Below are 20,564 nucleotides of genomic sequence, written 5' to 3'. Positions count from 1 at the left end.
CAACTGGGAATTAGGATTTAATGTTATGATTTGAGTACTTGGGAAGTGGCATTACTAGACAAGTAAGTTGGCCAATCTCAACTATAAGCTACAGCCAGTAAGATCAAAATGTCAGAACTTCTCTGGCATATACAGATGGAGGAAGAAGTCTAAATGCTGCAGAATATGAGAATGTTAAAGTGAATCTGTTATAGGCAACCTGCTCACCACCCCCATCCCTATTCCCTCAGGAGGCCCCAGAGGATACTCTATTCCTCAGAGCAATAAGAAATTAGTTGAATTAAATTAATCCTAAAACCTGAAATACTCTGTTGGATCACTCACTGGAGTGTGTTTATGAAAGTCAGGTAAAAAATGGAGTTTTTGTCCAAGTCCAGTGGGACCATGGATCAATGCCATGGTTCTCGGTCTTCGAAGGTATATTTTGAATAGATATACTTAGTAACTGGAAGAATCTTCATTTTGGTTCCCTGACCCACAGGGTGACATCTATTATGGCCAGAAGGGAGAACCAAGTGGAAAGCCTTAGAACTGCCCTACCTCAACCCATTCCCCCCTGTCAAACTAGTAATCCAAAAACAAATCCAGCATCCTGAAAGAATTACAGAGTCAGTGTCACCATTAAAACTTGAAAGAGGCAGAGGTGTGATTCCAGTCACATCCCCATTTCACTTCCTTCCTGGCTCTTGCAAAAGCCAGATGGTCTTGGAGAAGAGCTATAGATTATCACACACTTAATCAGTGGTGCCATTTATAGCCAACTCTTCATGTGGTTACTTTGTTGGAGCAACACAACAAAGCCCTTGGAAGCTGGTACGCAGACACTAAATTAACAAATTCTCCCCCACTCTCCATTCTTATCACCAAAAATAATCAGAAGCAATTTGACTTCATGTGGCAGGGACAACAGTATACTTTCACTGTTAATGTTCCTGCTCTTTGTCATCATATAGTCTTGGAGACACCTCAATTGTCTTGATATCTTTTAGAACATCATACTAGTCCCTTACGCTCTTACCATGATAGAAAGCACAAGGGCTTACCACATCAGTGAAGTTCCTAAGGATCTAGTGGTCTAGTTCATGTCAAGATATACTCTCTAAAGGAATAGACAATTGGCTGTATCTACCCATAAAAAGAGGCACAATACTTGGCAGGACTCTTTAGATTTTAGCAGCAACATATAGTACATATGAGTGGGTTTCTCCTACTCATTTATCAGGAAAATCCTAATAAGGCTGTCGGTTTTGAGCTAGATCTAAACAAGGAAAGACTTTGCAACAGGTTGCTGAACAAGATATACTTCCACTTTTAATTATATAGGGCAATGCTGACTACAGGTAAGTGAATGGGGCCCATGGGGCTCTCTCCACCAGGATTACTTTGCACAGCTATGGTCAAGGAAGGTTTCTTGGGGGAAGAAGAGGTATGGGATCATATGTTGGAGAAGAAGCATGAATCCGTTCCAGCCAGGGAAAACAGCTAAAAGGCTTGTGTGTTTCCATTTAGCTTTGTTTCAAAAACCTGGATCTCAGGAAGAAGTATCATTCCTAAATTGGAGAGGTCACATGAAGCTCAGAGTTTCCTGTCCTCTGGTGACACAACCAGGATTAGGGATCATGGGCTGGCTTCTACCCAAGTACCTCCAAACCCTGTCCTAATAGTATGAGTGTTTTAAAGTAAGTCTTTGCCGCCAACACCATCTCTGTTGATATGCCCATACGGGGAGGTGACCCAAAATGGGGAAAACGAATGTGATATCCCTGGGTAAATCTTCACAGGATAGTGGTTATGGCCACTCTTACCCGATATATTTATTCAAGGATGATTTTTTTAACTTGTTTTCCATTCTATAGGCCACAGTCCCTTGAAGGACAGACTCCTTCCTGGGAGCAGACTATGGCTGTCTTAGAGGTGGTTTCTCTCTGGAACTTTTCCCTAAGGGTCCCCAAATCGGCCCTGAGGCCAGAGGAAAGGGGAAGAGTAAGAAGGGGGGCCCTGTGTGGTTCTGCCTTCCCTCTGGCTTTGGCGAGGTTGGAAATAAGCGGCACGGTGCACCCAGCTCCCTGACCGCTAGGACTCCAGGGGAGTCCAGCGAGCAGCCAGAGAATCAGGGGTCTCATTGGTGAGACCAGCAGAAAGGAACCTTGAGACCCGAGCTGCCGTCCGTCCCCGGCACCGATGTGCCCTCGCCCCCATCTCTCGGGGAGAGAATCTGTGTCAGGAGCTGAGGAGGCGGGCAAGGGCGTAGTAAATATTTGGCAACGTTAGCAGCTTCCCCAATGGGGATGGAGAAGCGAAGGATCCAGAGAGCAACATGGAGGCCCAGGCAAGCCCGAGCCCTGTTGTGGCTCCCACTCTCGGGGAAAAAGGAACAGGCTTCCGAATACCCGCCTGCTGCCCGCGCAGCTCACCGCCCCCCCGCCCCCCGCCCCCCGCCAGGCGAGCGGCACCGCGCCGGGGGGCCGCCGCCCGGGAGGAGAGGAGCGCCGAGGCGTGGGGACAGCTGGGGGCGGCGGCGCCCTTTGTGCGGGGAGCCGCTCCGGGGCCGAGAAGCTGCCGGGGGAGTTGCAGGCAGCATAATAATTGGTTTCTCCTCCACCACACGGTTGTTAGCGGTGGTGGGCTTATCGCCGCGGTTTAGCGCTGGGCAGCGCCTCGCCTCCCCCCGCGGCGCTCGCAGGCTCTCGGGCTCCCCCGCCGCCCGCCCTCCCCGCACCCCCCCACCCCACCCCCGCGCCCCGGGATGGGCTCCCGCTGCCTCGTCCTCTCCCTCCGCGTGCGCGTCCCCCGTCCGCGTCTCCGTCCCCGGGAGCGTGCAGCCGGGGAGGGGGCAGGCGCCAGGCTAAGGTACTAATTGTATTAACGAAAATGGCAAATACGCATCCTTCCCATCTGGCAGCACAAAAGGAGAGGCTGTGGGAATGCAATCACCCACTCCAGGAGAGAGTAAAATATTTGTCAGGTTTAGCAATGAAATTAATATCCCCAATTACTAGAACTTCACTAATGAGATGAATACGATTTGCCTTTCCTAGTTGCAAAAGGAAGAACCTGTCGCATAAAACCCTAAGTGCGTTTTTTGGGGGGGGTTTTTTGTTTTTTTTTTCTTGCAGGAATCTCTTGCCGTTGAGACAGGCATTCTCCCCGTCTGAGGAGTCCGGGTTGTGAAGCTGGAGACGATGTTCTGATTGTTGGTGACGCACACCCTGACATTACAAACTGGGGTTGGGGGGGGGGTGTCCATCTGGAGCCTGTGCTCCCGGGACTCCAGAGGGCTCTGGACAAGTCCCCAGACCTGCATGACAAGATGGTCAAGCCCCCCACACACCCCTGGCGCACCCAGTCACTTTTGCCATGCCACCTGCCTGCCTTCCAGGTCGACTGCAACAAATGGTTGTAGCCAGATATTTCTGCAATTTCCGACATTTTTTTTCTTCATGAAATTTGTATATAGCAAAACCTGGGTTTGCTTTAGGCAGAGCATATGTTTCATATTTATTGGAATAAGTTTTCTGGTTCCTTAGCATTCTGTTCACTGATATTCCGTATGTTAAAAATATCTCCGTTTTTCCCCTGATACTCAGTAGTAGGCAGCCACAGTTTTCGTCTATAGTTTTTCTGGGTAGAAACCAGAATCTGCTCTCCACAGCCCGGGGGAGTATTCTATACCTTAGGAGAGGGATGACCTGATTTCCCACCCATGAAGAGAAATATGATTTTCTTACTTTCCACCAGTTCCACGGGTAAGGATATCAGGCAGCCTGATTCCAGGGAGCAAAGACCGGATTTTAGGAAGGAAAAAGCTAAGGCCAAACCTTTGCCTGTCACTTAGGGGTTCTGAAATTCTGATTCCTCTTGCAGGTCTGTAGTGTGTTCCGTGGAGGAAGCATAAAGAAGAGTATCCGAACACTTCGATGAGTGGGGGGACTCAAGGAGATTGCAAATAAACTCAGCACGTGCACTCTTCCCAGGAGGAGTGGGTTATCAGTCCCTTGGGACCTCAAATGCTGAGCCCAGGGCTCTAACAGCCTCTGTGATTTCCCAGAGGTCCAATGGGGAGGCCATCTTCCCTGCTGAGTCCCCCCCAAGAGGCACAGGGAACTGCCATTTCAGCAATGGGAAATTGATTTTTATGACAACTTCAGCAATAAGTGAATAAATGAATAAGCCAGAACTATCCACACTTGAAAAACAGTTTTTGGAGTTAAGATGGTGAAATCAATATCCGAACTCTTAGGCATGTGTGTGTATATACATAATATGCACATAATATACAAACACATAATGTGTGTGTGTTTGAGAGAGAGGGAGAGAGAAACAGAGCGAGAAGACAGAGAAAGACTGCCAGAGAGACAGAGACAGAGACAGAGAGAATGAGACGGTTGGGTGGGGCTGGGGGGTAGAGGGAAGAACAAACCACTCCTTGGAGCAGACCCCATTTGAATGTGCCCCTCATCTGCTGGGAGAATGGATAGAGGATGGAGTTGCCAAGGTCAAGGCTATTCATCTACTGGCCCCAATAGCCCCTCAGAGACCTCCTGGGAAGACCCTCCCCCTCAAAACCCATTGATAGGAATGCCTGCAGCTTGTTGCCTCGTCTGAGCCAGGATGCTGTCCAGAGCTGTCCAGAGCCACACGTCATGGCTTTGTAGGCCCACTAGCAAATTAGGTGCCCAACCTGGACCCTGACCTGTCTTCTCTGGGCCTGGCCTCAAAGAGATTCTGTAAGCAGACCGACCTCATGAACTCCTTATGATTCAAATATTCTTTTAGAAGTGGATTATCGTTCACTTAAAATGCCTTTTCTAACATAAACATGTTTGTTCACTCACCCAACAGTTGTTTATTGAGTACCTGGTCTACCAGATGCTGGGAACACCATGGGGACATAGAGCTACAATCTCAGATCAACGCGTAAAAACCGATTCAATCGATAATAAAGGCAAACTAATTTTTGTGTGCGGGAGAACTACATTCTGAGTTCCAGCTTGGGCTACCTGGAAAATAGCATTCCTTGCCTTGGCAATAGCAATTGGAACTCCCACCTGGTCCCTGAGCAACTGCAACAAAAGAAAGAAGTGCAGAAACCAGTATCTGCGTGTACCGACTGTTTGTCTGGTGGTGCTAACACTTTACATCCATCTATGGGGTACGGCTCTGTGAGACAGACACAATTGCTCTCATTTTACCGGTAGAGAATCCAACTCTCCCAAGCTACGTCAAGTCGCTTAAGGTCAGACGGTTAGCGACTAAGCTAGAATTTGAGCCCAGGCTGCTGACACCAAAGTCCATGTTGCTTCTTCTGCTCATCAGCTGACTGCCTCAGTTTGGACTTTGGCCCCGAAAGATGGGGCAGCTTGGAAGGTGAGGACTGAAGGTACCTTTCCAGGGCTTCTGACCATGGTTGGCCATGGGGCCACAGGGAAGTAGAGCGTGTAGATGCATAGATGATTCCTCTGTCGAAATCCAGCTCTGACAACACCAGCCTCTTCCCCTGACGTGGCTTGTGGCTGTTACGTGCCCTGCTGCCTACCCTGGAATCCTCAAGACTGACAATATATTCAAGTTCCCAAGACTCAACTGGAGCTCAGAACCCTTTCCTTTCACCGTGTTTTCTGAGGGAGCTGCTGCTGGAGACAAGCAGGAGGAAGCCAGAGCGTGAGTAATGAAAGAGTTGCTTATGTAATAGGAAACCACCCAGTCTGGACCACAGGGACCTGTCTCGGAGTCAGGGAGACCGAATTCCAGAGTTCTGTTCCAAGATCTACCATGCTTGGACCTGTCCCCTTGAGCAAATCACCCACACCTTCTCCCATTTTCCCCCATGTAACCTTGATGGGGGAGGGGGAGATACCCTTCCTCCCATTTCCCACTGAGAGGCCCCCAGGAATGCCTGCACGGGGAGCTGTGTGACAATTTGAGAGACATTCTTTTCTTTCTAACCCCCAGCCCAAGCCTCTCACCTCCAGATGCTAACTTTTCCACGGCACTCCACAGGGGTGGTGGCCCCATTTGTCTCTCAAGTGTCTTTAGACTTATTTGATGTGCCTAAGATGTCTTCTCCCCCAGGGGCCCCGTAAGGGTTATCATGGCTTCTAATTATCAAGCTGTGTGCAAAGGAACACCAGCGGCTGCTCTGACTTAAAATGGAATGAGTCTCGACCTGGATACCTGTTTTCTAGTTACCACTTCTGTCACTAATGAGATCTCTGTCTTGGGAAAGTCACTTACATCTCTGGAACTCAGCTTCTTCATTTGTAACAGAAGGGGATCAAGCCGGCTGTCTCTGAGAGTCTTTGCAGTTCCCTGGTTTTGATCCCCTTACCTAGGAATTGCAATCATCTTCTACAGGGACTCTCCCCTTCCTGAAAGGTCGCCTTACACCACTTCGCTTTTACGAAAAGACATAGAATAATGGTACCTGCTTTCGCTCACTGAAAGAAATCCAAAGAGTATTTCTGCTTTCATGACAGAGGGTGAAAAGCAAAAATAGTATTCGGGGTGCGTTTGTCCCAAAGAGGCAAGGTGCACACCCTCTCCCCCAAATGGTGAGAATGGCCCCATGAGAGCTTTGAACTGTGTCTGTGAGCAGCTGTGCTTGATCTTGATTTATTTCGTGCATCCATTTGCAAGATGCGCCCTAAGATATCAGAAAGGCTCGAGAGAGGTTATTTTGGGGGTCTGCAACAGTTAAAAATTTTCCCATATAAATTAATGGTAATTGGTTCTTCACTTTGTATCATTTTGATTTAGGAATGGTTTCATAGGAACGCTCTGCTTTTGGGTAGCAGGAGAACCCTTACTTCCTTTTATTTCATAACTTTAGGAATGACAAGACTCCATGGGTTGATCGGAATGGACACACAGAAACATGCACACAAACCCAGGCCCTTCCCCAGTCATGCACCTACTTAGTCCCCTAGTGTCAGGTTGTGAGAAGCACCATTCCAACCACTGCCACCAGATGTCTTAAACTCGAGCTGCTGCCCATCGCCTGCCCTGACACCTGCTCCCCAGGACCTTTGCCCCCATCCAGTTCCTGGAGAGTTTCTTCCGCACAGCAGGTGGCTGCCCACCAGCCAGCCACTCTCTGAAGTTAGAGGGCGAAGCTGGAAGGGGAGACTCGCTCCTTGCCCAGCCACCCGCATCCCAGCCTCAGGACAGCTTTGCTCTGCTCCCCACGCCCTGCGTGGGTTGGCTCCTGTTGCTAGGAGAACCTGACCATTTGCATTTCCTGCTGTTTTTATTTTAGATTAGCAGCCGCACTGCTGCAGGAACACAGGGTATTTTAAGAAAGACAGAAAAGGGAATGGTGAGGGGAGCACCTAGCATGGGACCTCCTTCCCAAAGGCCTCCCAGGCACCCAGACCAAGGGGGACCCATCCCAGACCCCGGCCCCACCCAGGCCTGTTGTTTCCTCGCCCCTGAACAGCACCATTCCCCAGTCCTGGCATCTTCATGAGCATCAACCTGCAAGCCACACAGGAACAGAACCACGGTCTTCTTCCAGAAAAAGATTGAGGCTTGTACTCAACCTAACACACACAGAGCACCAGTTTCCCCGTTTTCAAACAAACAAATAAAAACACTTCTACATTCCCATAGAGATCTCCAACTCTGTCAAAACACTTCATCTCCAAAGATGGCTCGTATTTCCTCCTTTCCCTTGCCCCTCTCTCTAGGCCTGCCTTAAAGATGGAGGCTTGGCTTGTCCTTCAAGGCCTCCCAGAAATCAGTGTTACCAATCTCTTTTAGGGTTCCTGACCCCAATTCCAATGGTGGGGGTTGGGGAGAGGTCCCCCACACACTACACCAAGCAATTCTCAGAGAACCTGCTGGTGTCCAAGAATTCAATTCTGACACTAACTACCCAGAGATAACATCAGGTGATCCTGTGGTTAAGGGCTCAGTCCTACAGGACTGCCCCTCATGCCCCATGTCAGATGCCCGTCACAAGCCCCGGGCTGTCACCTTTGCTTCTGACCAACCAGCTACAGATTGGAGGCTCCAACGGCCTCCTCCTTAGATTTGATGAATTTGCCAGAGCAGCTCACAGAACTCCTGGAAACACTTACATCTACCAGAGTATTAAAGGATGTGATAAAGGATGCAAATCAGCAGCCAAATTCAGAGATGCATAGAGTGAGGTCCTGAACAAAGGAACTCTGTCCTCATGGAGCTTGGGGCCCTACTCTGTTGCACGTGGAAGCATTCTGGTTTCCCAAGCATGGAAGCTCCCCTAAAAAGAACCCAAACACTGTCCTCTTGGGTTTTTATGGATGCTTCATTACATAGTCATGATTGTCTAAGTATTGCCTATTGGCTGATTCCAACTCCAGCCCCTCTCCACTCTCAGAGGTTGGAGGAGGGAGACTGAAAGTTCCAACCCTTTAATCACAAGGTTGGTCCTCCTGGCAACCAGCCCCCACCCTTGGGTGGGGTCCAAAAGTTACCTGCATTAATAACAAGATACCCAGTTCACCTTCATGGCTCTGAAATGTTTTCAGAAACTGTGGATAAAGACCAAATATATCTGATAAATACATTTCGGTCATCTGAATGATGAATAGATATGTATCTTATCTTATATCTATATCTTATCTTATCTTATATCTATATCTTACCTTATAAATCATTATATTGAACCTTCCCAGACCCATTTGTTCAATTAATCTCTCCCTCCCGGTTCTAAAAATACCTGCATCTTCTCACCATTACTTTTGTTTCAGATCAGGAATCTATTCTTCTGTCTCACCCACTAGACTATTGAACACCCAGAAGCCAGTATTTTTGCAATTTGTTTAATCCCCGTCTTACTGCTAGAATATTTGCTCACAATATACGCTCGTTAACACTTTTAAAATTTGTTCATCCCCATCAAACAGTTATTGAGCCCTACCAAGACTTGCACACCATAAGTAATCATGAAACATTCTCTATCATTTAGGAGCTCTTGGCCCAGTGGAGGAAGACAAATAAACAATTTTAAACAATGTGATGAATGTTGTAATAAAGATAGGTCCAGAATTGCAAGAAGTTTCCTGAGGCAGGGGTGAGGGTGGGGTGGCATATGAACAAGAGGAATCAGGAACGGTTTCATGGAGCTAACTCTTGAAGAGGCATTAATGTCCACCATGGGCTGACAACTTCAATCAGGAAGAGCGTGTACAAAGGTTCAAAGACCTAAAATAAATAAATAAATAAATAAATAAATAAAGGATTGAATTGAATATACAACCCAGGTGCTCAACAAGTGGAATCTCTCACTGGCCCAGTTCACCTCTCTGACACCCACATCCCAGACCCACCCCCATTGGTGTCTTTCCTCAAGAAGTAACAACGACTTCCTTCTCCTCAGCCACCTATTCCAGGCTGTGGGGAACAAAGTGTTGCCAGAAAGAAGATAATTATGAGAGACCAAACAAAGCTGTTCCTAGACACAATACCACAAAGCCTCCTGTGGAGCCACATTCCTCAGTGGAACAAGAACCCGGTTAGTTAGCTTCCTTTCAATAGCCACCCTTATCAGAGGCTAACCCTGCCAATCTCACGTGGGAGGACCAGCCTCTGAAGACCAACTGTCAACTGAGGAGTTGTTCGGACTGATGGGACAGCTGATGGGACTGCTGATGGGACTCCATCCGAACAAAGGAGGCACCTGGATTTTCGGTCTCTTTCTATAAGCATCTTTGTCTGGGCAGTGGGCATGGAACCCTTTGCCAGATGGCAACATCTCTTCCCCCAAATCCGAGATTCTTGACCTTTAGCGAGACAGAGACTGCAGCAGAAATTTCTAGGTGTCTGCCATTCTCTCCTTTTTCTTATTAACAGAAACACTGATTTTATATGGAGCTGCAACACGGTCAGTTGAAAGACCGTATTTCCCAGCCTCTCTTCCAGGTGGGTGTGGACAGTAGGATGGAGGTGAATTTCTGGGATAGCTTACTAATGGGAGACAGAAGACTGGAGTGGATCTTTTCTCCTCCCCTCTGCCCACCCCACCTTTCTCCTGCTCCCTGTCCAGAAGACAGATGCTCAGCTCTAGCAGCCATCTTGGGCTATGAGGTGACCTCAAAGGTGGGTACCACATGCTGAGGATGACATCATAGAACATCACACCAGCTCTGATGGAAATTCACTACTGTCCCCAGAAAGCTGTTTATGCGTGCACACATAGTTTTGCAAACAATTTTCAGGGTTTTGTGAGCCCTATAACCAATGCATGGACCCCAGGTTAGAAGAACCTTGCTTTAAACATCTGGGGAGAGCCAGCTCTAAGACAATTGCTTAGATCATGACTGTTAAAGTGGGGGGAGCGTTGTGACCATGTCCGCTGTAACCTGCAAGCCCTCTACTTCCCTCTCCAATTCCAGCACCAATACCTTGGCTGCCTCATTCCTCTTACTGGTTCTAAAGCAGACCCACCCATCTCTCCTCACCTCCTCTCCTTCCCCCTTCCCCACCTATTCTCCCCGGGCTGCCAATCCCACTCCAAAGTCACTGTATACCAGGAAGGGAATTAGCATTTGTGTTGGGACAAAAAGTGACACTGCTCAGCTCTCCCCGTCATGCTGCTCTTAATTAATATTTAACCTCTGAGACTGTGTAGCAGGCGGAAGTGGCTGACGGGAGAACTCAGCCAGAGCCGGCTCTCCTTTTCACCCCTGCCTCCCTGACTCCCAGCCTCACTCGCAGCAACTCAGGGCCCAGAGGGCCCAACGAGGAGTGACGGGAAGTGACAAGGAGTGGCGGTGGACACCCCGGGGAGTCCCTCGATGGTACTTTATGGATTTGCTCTCTCAGATCTCCCGTCCAAACAGCCCTTCTGCAACGAAATGGGAGCAACTGGAACTCAGAACCGCTTGCCAGCACCCAGAGCTAGACCCAGGCCTGGCCAGCCCGGAAGGATGAAGAGACAGGCAAGGGGGAAAGAAAAGCAATGCAAATGTGCCCCTCAACAGATTATATTTAATGCACTATTTTTAGTTGCCTTCAATCCCTCGGGGCTGTCAGGGCGGTTGCAGCCCCACTCCCCCGGGGAGAGGAAATGACAGGCATTATTACCAGCCCAGAACACTGGTGCAGTGCGCGGTGGGGGGGGGGGGCGGGGGGGGTGCTGCCTTGCCAGCTCCAAAATTTGGGAACTTAACTTCCCAAATTGAGGGGAATTGAGGACACCAAGAGAGATCAGGCTACACACAGAAGGGCCCACAGGACCCCCTCCTCCATCTCCAGCCAGCCTGCCAGACCATCCCCAAATACGCGTCCACTGGGCCCAGACCAGGAGTGTGGGAGTCTCCTCAGTCCTCAAGTGTCTCAAAAACTAGGTTATACAACATCCCTCACTGCCAAGTTCTTCCTTGTCTCTAATCTTAGCCCTGCCTTCGGTCTAAGCCCATTTCCCCTTGCTCTGCATGCAGAGGCAAAGGAGGACAGCTGGGCGCCAGCCCCCAGCCAGGGAGCCCTTCTTTGTCTTGAAGAAAATGATTCAGTTTCCTCTCGGCCTTCTCTTCTCCAACCTGAGTCATCTCCAGCTCCTTTAACCTTTCCACACACGTCATGTTTTTTCGCCGATCTCCTAGTCACTCTCCTAACCCTGCTCTGGTTATATCTCCAGCTTCCTCCTTGGAACCTGATCAGACGCTGGACCTTCGCCAGGGAGCACCTGAAGGTCAACTTGAGTAGAAGAACTTAGTACAGACTGTCTCTGAGAGGTTGTCTGCTTGTCCTCGTGACCGTGCCTCTCCGCAAGACCAAACTCTGCTTACAGATTTCATCCTCTCCTTCTGGAACCTCCCTCACCCTCCTCTGCACCCAGCTAAGTGCAAAGCTTTTAAGAAGCAGCACATACATTTTCACTGGGTTTTAGGTTTAAATGAGATGCACATATAACATTTTTTTGGCCATGTAGTTATCATTTGCTTTGTAAATCATCCAGTGGCATCTAAGTGGTAGCTTTTATCGTTGTTGTGTGTGCCAGACCCCTGGAGAATGCTTGTTTTTTTAACTGTAGCAACGCAAACCATAGCACTGTCTTATAGTCAATCAACCCATAAACACTGATCGAGTTCCTGCTGTGTTTCAGGCACCATGCTAGATCCTGAGACGTCAAAACGAAAGGCCAAATTCTGGTTCCACAGGCATTCACAGCCTAGTGAGAAAGATGAGACATGAACAAGTACCAAGGAGTGGGGCAGCCACTGACCAAGCCATCATACATCCTCCAGCTATAGAGAAGGAGGGACTGACCACAACTCTTTACTCTCTATGATTATGCCTTGTTGAGCATTGGTATGCCATGCTTATGACTGCCAGCATCCCGGCCAAAGGTCGGCTGAGTTTGTATTGTCCAGGAGTATTGGTCAGCAACGTGAGCACATACCCAAGAAGGGCTGTGCAGAACCCCTCCACAAGATTTGGTATATGGATACTGAGGAAGAGATGGTCTCTTTTTCTTTTGTAGTTTGGGGCCTGTCTGCAGCCTTCTCACCAATCTGAGGGTAAATCTAACACTGAGAGACTCTGAGGGAAGCATGGTTGAAAAATGGAAAGGAAAACAGAAACCTACAATACGATTCTAAGCCCCTGGGTCCAGCCATGCCAACCCAGTCAAGCAGCCCACTGAATCCTTGTTTTTGTTTCAGCTAGGAACCCCAGAGGAAGCAGAAGGCTGAAAAGAGCCCACAGTACCAAGATGGCATCAGGTTCCAAGGAGGAAGCTGGAGATATAACCAGAGCAGGGTTAGAAGAGTGACTAGGAGATCAGCGAAAAAACATGACGTGTGTGGAAAGGTTAAAGGAGCTGGAGATAACTCAGGATGGAGAAGAGAAGGCCGGTGAGGGTGCTGAGGGGTAGAAGATCGTTGCCCAGTGTGCAGACTTAGGGTAATTTTTCCTAATGTCTCCATGACTCTAATAGATAGAGGAGAAACTCATCTAGGGAGGAGAGGTGGTCAGGTGATGGAGTAGCTTTGGAGTTAAGCGGACTCCAATGGAATCGCAGCTCTGCTGCCTACCAGCTATGTGACCTTGTTCAAGTTGCTTAACCTCTCTGTTTCCCGACATGTTCCTTGTCTATAAAACACAGATAGTAGTAATCGCTTCCCTGGACTATTGCGAGCATTGCCTGACTTCATGTACTGAATTGGGCATATATTACTCAGTCAGCCTGCTCAGGAACAACTCCCTTTCTTTTGTGGAAATGCTCTTCCCCACTCTAACCAAATGGTTCTGGAGAGCACTGCCAATCATAGAATGCAGCTGGCCACACAGTTGTGCGACAGGCTGGGTCAACTAGAGTTCTTCATCCTCCAAGCCACAGGGATTGGTGTGGGGCTGGGCATGCAGCCCGAGTCTGGTTTATCAGAGACCTCTCCTAGGAATTTTGAAATTATTATTAATGAAATCGGGATTGAAGAATGATATTTCCTCTTTAGTTTCAAGACTCTGATGGTTTAAGCTCAGAGCTGCCTGCAGCCATAGTTCCAGTAGAATGAGGATGGCAGCGTTATGCAGAGTGAAGCAAAGACAAGAAATTAAAAGGGAAGAGGAGAATCTTATTAATATTTTATACCCCTGGATTTGGTTGTCCCTGAAGCTCTACCTGTGTCTTTGCAGGGAACTGATGCCTATCCTAATGTAAATTGGGTTTCTATCCCTTACAACCAAGAGAGTCTTGATCAATACAACATGTGATGCCCTTAGTATAAAAGAGATGGCACATAATAAATGCTCAAAATAAATATTTGGCACAGAAAATGCTCCAGGAAAATGGTTTGAGACCTTCCAGGCTTATGACATATTTACTTTAATTTAAGACAAATTCAGAAGTTCTTGCATACATGTACTGGTTTACAATAATAATAATAAGTGCCCTCCCAGTGTCCCAAAGGTTTCTGCTTATAGGTGCAAAGCATTCCCTTATCGTGGTTAAAAGTAATACCCATTTTAAAGGAGACACGCCTTCATTAGCCGAAGAACTGGTAGAGAATCCTTGTCCTACGGATATCTAATTAACCCTTCAGAATATCAGCTCGACTAGACAGGCCACTCCATGTGGACTACACGTACTGTCTGCAGGAATGATGGAGGAGAGAAGTGTGCTCTGAAAGAGCTATGAAGGCTGTACAAAAAGAGATTCTGGATGAATACCTGCTCTGCCTTGAATCTGTCTCTTGCCAGTGCTAACCTTGGAATGTTTTATTTTTACTGAAAGAGGCGGGAGCTTGCTTCACTGTATGGTCTGATATGGTTACGCCCAATTCCCTTGAATAAATTCATATGTTAATGACTTCTCCCTACCAAACTAAACCAGTGCCCTGTTGGGTGGACAAAGACCAGCCTGTTGCTGTTATTTATGAGGAATCAAGGGTCTACCACCTATAACTTTTTAAAAACCAATACAGATCAGCCTTCTGACTAGAGATAAAACGCCTAAACCCATCCAGTCCTCATCTATCTCTGGGTTCTTGTCTCTGTCTTAAAGGAATTTTCCTTAATTGTCAGTAATTCTAATTATAGCAAACCCACACACCAGTCATGGGACAACTGAGAGGTTGATGTAGTAGCAGTGCTGAGAGGCCAGGGACAAAGGCTTTGAGCGTGACTACAGGAACTATAAATGGTCACTTAGAATCCTACAATGGTTCCTTTAATTAAGCAGAGCCAATCTAGGGCAACCAATTAGGAAGTCAAGCTGCACGAGATCACGTACACTTGCGCCTGAATTACTAGCTATTTTAACTTAGAATTTTCAGGTCTGTCATCAAAGAATCCCTGGAAATAACCTGCGCATGCAGTCTTCATCTTGTCAACGACAGGTGCCCTGATCTGCCCTTGAACCTCTCTTGTATTATGATGTCATATTAGGGATTCATTTGTGTAAATCTTATAGAACGTTTGAATGATAATGGCTTAAATATAAAGGACGTTTTTTTTCCTCGTGATTTCAGTATGTGACTTGCTGTATGGTCAAAAGATAGCGGATGCCGCTCTAGACTTCAGGTCTGTATTTAAGGCAGAAAGAAGGGGGCTGGTGGTGCCAGCAGCATCTGCCTCCTCCTCTCGGGAAAGCAAAAGCTTTTCCAGAAGATTTCTCAGCAGAAATTTGCTTGTATCTCATTGGCCATATCTGTGTCTTGTGACCAGCCCTAGCTGTCATCAAAGCTGAAGTAGATACAGGCTTAGACTGATTATGGCATAATGTCAGGTCCGGACCCATGACTGCTCCCAACAAAACTGCAGTTCTGTTAGCAAGCAAGAAGGGGAAATGCGTAGATATTGGCTAGGAAACCAACAGTGTCTGCCATGATGGTTTTAGTAAGATCTATACACATCCTCACATAGTATCCCAAATGTGGAACTTTCCTACTGTTATGATCTGACATATGTTTAGCAAATCATAACATAGCATAGCTCCATGACGCTGTTCCCAGTAGAAAAAAAAGCGCTCTCTCTTTTTTAAGGACCAGGATTTATACTCTTTTGCTTCCGAAGAATATCTATGCCATAGGATTGTGTCTACGGTATAGACTTCGACTCTGTCTTCTAGGTATATGTGAACACTGAACACCTGTAGAAAGACTACTTAAAGACCTTAGGGCTTCAGGGTCAAAGGGACAGAATGGTTTTACCTGGCATGCCTTCTAGCGAAGCAGCAGGAACATTTCCACTAACAACCCAGTCCCAAAACAGCTCATGTTCCAGCACTCCCCACTCACCCCACTCCAACTCACAATCCCACGGCAGGCAAAGCAAAAATAACAAAAGTATACCAACCCCATTTAACTACCAGTGCTTACCTCATTAAACTTAAATGCTCCGCCCAAATTACAGAATAACAAAAGCCTGTAGTTAATAATCCTTTACTTTCAGTGCTTCCATCTGGCCAAAAAGGAAAAAAAAAAATTCAAGCAAAACAACATCACTGTCCAAGGTTAGAGGCAGGGTTAAGCTAGGTAGAACTTCTCTCATTTTTACATTAGGAAAGACATTTGAACCAATGACCAGATTCTTGTGTCATCTAATTTCAGGGGTGTGTGACATGTCTTTCATGTTGGGTGATGCCTTTGAGGAAGCTTTCTCTTGCAGATGGCTTGCCAACCAGGCCTTACAATGGCTGAATTCTAGTATCTGTTCCCCCATATCTTGGCCCTATCAGATGACAGTCTGCTAGGGAAATTCTGTCAATATCTCCTTCCTTTGGAAGTTTAAGGATAAGAGACCTCTCCATACCAACACTTACTATTCTCACAGAAGCTTATATGGAAATTCAGTAGAGATGGTCTTTGGCAACACCATCTCCAGCCATGTGGCTGAACTGCATTGGCTTAAGGAAAGTGAAAGTTGGTAGGCCCTTAATTCCTTATAAATGGGAGTGGCTGGCTGGTCTTCACCTACCCATCAGACCACTGGATTGGCCTGGGAGGCAGAAAACATTAACATATAGACTTATTCAAGAGAATTGGGATCAACTATGGTGAGACCGCTCAATGAAAAAAACTTCCCCTTTAAAAAAAAAAAATAATAAAACTCTCTAAGTTTTGGGCGCCTGGGTGGCTCAGTTGGTTAAGCGACTGCCTTCGGCTCAGGTCATGATCCTGGAGTCCCGGAATCAAGTCCCGCATTGGGCTCCCTGTTCGGCGGGGAGTCTGCTTCTCCCTCTGACCTTCCCCCCTCTCATGTGCTCTCTCTCTCTCACTCTCTCAAATAAATAAAATCTTTAAAAAAAAAAAACTCTCTAAGTTTATTGTTGGGAAGAGAATCTCTCGATGGAACAGGGAAGCAAGACCACAAAGATGGACTCTCATCCGCTGAGAGACACCTTCCTCGTAAGATGCCCCACGAATGACTGCTGCCACCAAGTTGGCTGTTCTACCTTGGGCTCCCTGACCTGAGACTGCATATATAACTCTTCCTAAAATGTCCCCTTTCATAGCTCAAAGTTGAAATGCTTAACCAAGATAAAGGAAAGAAATAATAAAACAGAAATAGAAATATTAGACTCAGTAAACTTGTTTACAGGCATGGCTCCTTCCCTTCCCTCCTTAGGCCCTTCTCATGCTCCATCACCCATGCTGCTCCTATAAAAGGGCCACCTCAGCATGGACTTCCAAGGAACACATGGGTCTATGTCTCAGCTCCTCAGAATGGAAGGTCTAAGACTGAATCTCAGAGAGGTAAAGAGTTGCCTCCCTATTTAAGGCCCACCTACTGAGTGCTTGCTGAAGACATATCTGGCCTCTAACAAATTAGATCACGCCTGATCACAGATATATGCACTTCTTTATTTACTCCTTGTTTCCTCCTTTTTTAAAAAAAAAATCTTATTTATTCATTTGAGAGAGAGAGAGAGAGAGCATGAGCAGGGGGAAGGGCCGAGGGAGAGGGAGAAGTAGGCTCCCTGCCGAGAAGGAAGCCTGACGCAGGGCTGGATCCCAGGACCCTGGGATCATGACCTGAGCCAAAGGCAGATGTCCAAGCAACTGAGCCACCCAGGCGCCCCCCTCCACCTTGTTTCCTTGTGACAGTATTATTCATTCACCCCCTTATTCATTCAATCATTCAAACAATATTTACCGAGTATCCGCTATGTCCCAGACGCTGTGCTAAGGCTACAGTGATAAAGAAAACCGCTCTAATCTCTTTCTCTATGGAGCTTCCAGGCTAATGAACATATACTTTAAAAATATGTATTAAAGAGTCTGTATGTTTCAAGGACACATACTTAAATGTTTATGAATGAAATGGTAATGGGGGAATCATAAGGAATAAGGGTTATATGAGTTTGGTGATGTGCTGGGAATTACTGAACGTGGGTAATGGGTACAGTGGGGTTCATTATATATTACTCAACTTCCGCAAGAGTTTAAAGTTCCTAAAATAAGACAAAAGGTTAAAAAAAAAAAGAGTACATTGCTAGATGCCAAATAAATGAGAGCCATGGCCAATGGATCCAGATCAAAACCAACACTCCAAGTTCTCAGGTTAGACAGTGTGAACATGAAGAAGTGTAAGGCTGGGGTACTGGCCCCATACACACGCTCAAAGAGATGCTCATTCTGAATGATTCTAAGAGGGTCTCCATCTCCGGGATGAGAGTTATTCTTTCTGCCCTGAGGTAGACAGTGACAAGAAGAATGGCCTGAACCTCACTTAACACGTATTGCTGGTAGAATCAAGAATGCCTTTTATCTGAAGATCTGGCTGAACCACAAAAGAAAGGGTCTGTGAAAGGACTAAAGAATCAAGTAAGAAAAAAAAAAAAAGAATCAGGTAAGAATTGTACCTCATGCAAGTCTTTTTATAAAAACTAATTCAAACAGACATTTGTCTGGACCCAAATTGACGTGGTTATTAGGTTGGTGCTGGAGTTTGTCATTAAAATATTATCAAGATTGGGCGCCTGGGTGGCTCAGTTGGTTAAGCGACTGCCTTCGGCTCAGGTCATGATCCTGGAGTCCCAGGATCGAGTCCCGCATCGGGCTCCCTGCTCAGCAGGGAGTCTGCTTCTCCCTCTGACCCTCCCGACCCTCCCCCCTCTCATGTGCTCTCTCTCTCAGTCTCTCTCTCTCAAATAAATAAATAAAATCTTTAAAAATATATATATATATTATCAAGATGGTTGTTCCCTTGTCATAAAAATGGTTGTGTTGGTCCAGTGTTTACAGATGGCCTGTGTAGGCCCAGAAGGAACACACACTGCTTAGCCACCACTAGCTATGATTCATAAGGAAAGGTGGGGAAGCAAACCGAGGAAAGGGAAGTGGAGTGAAACAAAACAAGTAGACATTCGGGGCAACTGAGGAACAAGGAGTAAACGAAATCCAGGACTTTGAACTACACAGGCCCAGAGAACAAGGGGGTGGAGGTGAAGGAAGCAACCTCCTGCCACATCAGGAGGAGCAAGGGGTCGCTGTGTGTTAAAGCACCAAGGACCAGCATGGCTGCGAGCAAGCACGAGCACGCATTTGCTGTGTACCTACAGGTCCTGGAGGGTTTCGAGACGTCGCCATAGGTAAAATCAGGATGCTGAGCTTCAGACATAAAACCTTGTTGGGCGGGAGGGGGTTTGGGGGGGCCGCCTGGGTGGCTCAGTCAGTTAAGCTTCCAACTCTTGATCTCAGCTCAGGTCTTGATCTCAGAGTCATGAATTCGAGCCGCCTTGGGCTCCACACTGGGCGTGGATCCTACTAAAAACAAAACAAAACAAGCTTGTGAGGAGCAGAGGAGATTGGGATTGCTGTCCTCAGGGCCTTTCTGGAATGGGGTCTCATAAGCACAGAGACACTAAATGCAGTGCACGGCTCACAACATTTGCTCCTGCCTAAGATGTCCTTCTGCCCGTCTCTAGCCCCCTCATCCAAGAAGCCTTCCTGGATCATCCCAATTCTCAATCATTTCTCCCACACCTCAACTCCCATAATGCTTACTCTGCATCACTCATTTGGCAACTATCATTTATTACTTAAATATATCTCATATAGATATACATATAGATATATATACACATCTATAACTATACATATATCTACATATATGTACACACATATACATATGTACTTTTATCATCAGACTGTTAGATCCAGGAGAGAAGAAACTATGTCTGTTTTTGCTAACCACTATAATCTATCCCATGAAGCCCAGTGCAAGTGCTGGGTTGTTGTACAGAGCACCTTAGAGGTGAAAACACAGAATTCAAAGTTAGAACTCCTGCATTTTCGCTCTGGTTCTGTAATTCACCAGAGGGCTAATTCTAGACAAGTCATTTAACCTCTCTAGGCCTTACTTTGTCCTCAGAAAAAGGGGTTAAAAATATTAATACCTCCCCACACAATTCTCATGAGCACCAAATTAAATCATGAATTCGGTAGCACTTTGGAAAACGCTATTCCAGTGTAGAATAATGTTATTATTCTGCTCTGAGTTTTGATCTAGATTTTTCCCTTGAATGACGATATAGCCTTGGGTAAGTTCATCAACTCTTTTGCTTCTTCATCTGTAAATAGGAAACATAAGGCCGACGTCACAGGATTGCTGTTAAGAATGAAATGGAACCACATAGATGATGTGGTTAGCACAACACAGAGCACCTAGTAGTCACTCAGGAGTGCTGGTTCCTTCCGCTGTCTTTCCAAGTATATTAAACCTTCTCTATTGCAACCCTGGTCGCATCCTGCACACAACAGAAGTTCAAGAAGTATTTCCTCTTCTGGATAATGCTGCTAATGATAAGGATACTGCTGATGATTGCTACCAACTATGGGTGAAGAGCACTTAGTGGTCAGTTAATGCCCAGCAAACCTGATTTGAATGCACCCCTTGAGCCTTGTGCTTTCTTCCCCTCTCCTTTAGGACGTGTGGGGTGAGGGTGGGAGGAGGCCTCCAGTCTGGCAGAGGCCCCTTTAAAAATGTACCCAGGCTCCTCCTCTGCCAACCAAGTTGCTAAAAATACTACTACAGCAAAAGCTGAAATATTTGCAGAGAAAACTGAATTTCCTGCTACCCCAACCCCCTCCATTCAAATGGGTGAAATCCTGACCTAAGAAGCCCCCAGATCAGCT

General features: G+C 46.8%; 1 long non-coding RNA gene across 1 annotated transcript; it reads left to right on the top strand.

Annotated features, from left to right (window-relative positions):
- Window positions 1-3,113: 3,113 nt before the first annotated feature.
- On the top strand, window positions 3,114-9,118 carry LOC135362415 (uncharacterized). Its single transcript, XR_010407052.1, has 3 exons — window positions 3,114-3,193; window positions 3,865-4,727; window positions 4,843-9,118. It is a non-coding gene; the product is annotated as an uncharacterized LOC135362415 (long non-coding RNA).
- The last annotated feature ends 11,446 nt before the right edge of the window (window positions 9,119-20,564 follow it).

The sequence above is a fragment of the Mirounga angustirostris genome, unplaced genomic scaffold, assembly GCF_029215605.1.
Source record: "Mirounga angustirostris isolate CCGP_5_RB_7025 unplaced genomic scaffold, mMirAng1.0.hap1 SCAF_13, whole genome shotgun sequence".
NCBI classification, from domain to species: domain Eukaryota; kingdom Metazoa; phylum Chordata; class Mammalia; order Carnivora; family Phocidae; genus Mirounga; species Mirounga angustirostris.
The sequence above is the reverse complement of the archived record's forward strand: the minus strand, read 5'-3'. Positions and strand labels throughout refer to the sequence as shown.